The following is a 1539-nucleotide window of genomic DNA, read 5'->3' as shown; positions in this document are numbered from 1 at the left end:
TTGACTTTTTCAATTGATTGATGCATAGCTGGTGTACAACAATCAATCCACTATAATGCCCTCCCGAAGTGCGAAAGCATCTGCTAAGTCCACACACTACATAATAACAGCTAAGAGTCCTGCTGACTTAAGCTTACAAATGTGTTTTTTTGATCATTGTTTTGGACTGTGTTCCTAGTTTAGGGGGGGAGGGGTTGACTGTAGAGAGCTTGCTCTGGTGAGCTGCTCATGGCAGCCTGGAATATGTTCTCCTTCGTGCATCTATTGGTTGCATGGGAAAGCCTGACCTACATCTTCTAAGCTTGTGTGAGTCCATTCTTGGGATTCAGTAGTGATAAAATCACCTACTGATTTATCTGTCTCTAAATGGCCCGTGAGTCTATGCAGACACTGAGAGAAGAAAAGGCATTCTTGTTCCATTAGAAAATTTTAGGATTGTCTGTGCCTAAAACTCAGCTTACCGTTTAATGATTTCTGGGTGTTGCCTCTTTCAAAGTTAACAGGGGTGGGCAGTCAAGAAAGGATATTAAGGAAATAAAATGATTGTTGGGATTTAACCTATAGTAGCATGCTCTATAACTAGATAATCCCTCTCCTAATAGTCTCCCAAATTATTCTTTTTATAGTGTATTATTTAAGCAGCCATTCACAGTCTCTTGTAAAAAGCTAAGCATCGTGGACATTTTTTCCTTCAAGGGTCTGAGAAAACACAATGCCTCCAGGTTATTTATATGCTAGCAGCTGCAGTTGTGATATTGAGCCGCTGTAAACTATCTCCCGGCTTTGCACACACCTGTTGCTAAAGGGAAATCTGAGCCCCTCAGGCAGGGGTCGTGGGGTTCTAAGTGATGGCGGCTCTGCCAGAGCAGATCTCTTGCAGTTGGGATGCATTGGAGAGACAGCTGTGCCAGCGGTACAGACATCTGTGGCACAGTGTCCCCTCCCCGGTCCTCTGTCACACTGATCTTGTTCTTCACTCATGGACAGCTGTCTTCATATGGTTTTGTGGTATTCCAACAGAGTGTCACAGACTGGGTAATCTCTAAAGAAATTTAATTATTTCTCTGATCTCTTCAAGCTTAGAAGTCTAATATGCAGGTGCTGGCATCTGGCTAGGGCCTTTCTGCTGTTCCCTCACAGCATGGAAATCTAACAAGACAAGGATGGGGCAGGGTCAACTCAAGATATGTCTTCATTTTGCCTATTTGTCTATTTTGTTTGTTCTACTAGTCTCATGATGATGACCCATTCTTAAGACAGCATCTAGATCTAGGGGTCCAGCTCTGAACTCCAAAAAATGTATGAATCTGCTGCTTAAGTATTCAGCCTATGCCCTTTGGAAGGACCCAAACTATAGCAGAGACCATCAATTTCTAGGAGCAAAAGGCAAAAAAAAAAAAAAAATACAATGCAGCAAGACACACCATCACCCTGTCTTTGAAACTGTGGTCTCTGCAGGAAACTTAGAGCATTGTGGGAGTGTGGGTGAGCACCTCCGGCTGGTATCTGTGGGAGTGAGGGCCTGAGCTGATACAAGGC

This window comes from Rattus norvegicus, chromosome 8, assembly GCF_036323735.1.
Source record: "Rattus norvegicus strain BN/NHsdMcwi chromosome 8, GRCr8, whole genome shotgun sequence".
Lineage (NCBI taxonomy): Eukaryota > Metazoa > Chordata > Mammalia > Rodentia > Muridae > Rattus > Rattus norvegicus.
Note: the sequence above shows the minus strand (reverse complement) of the source record.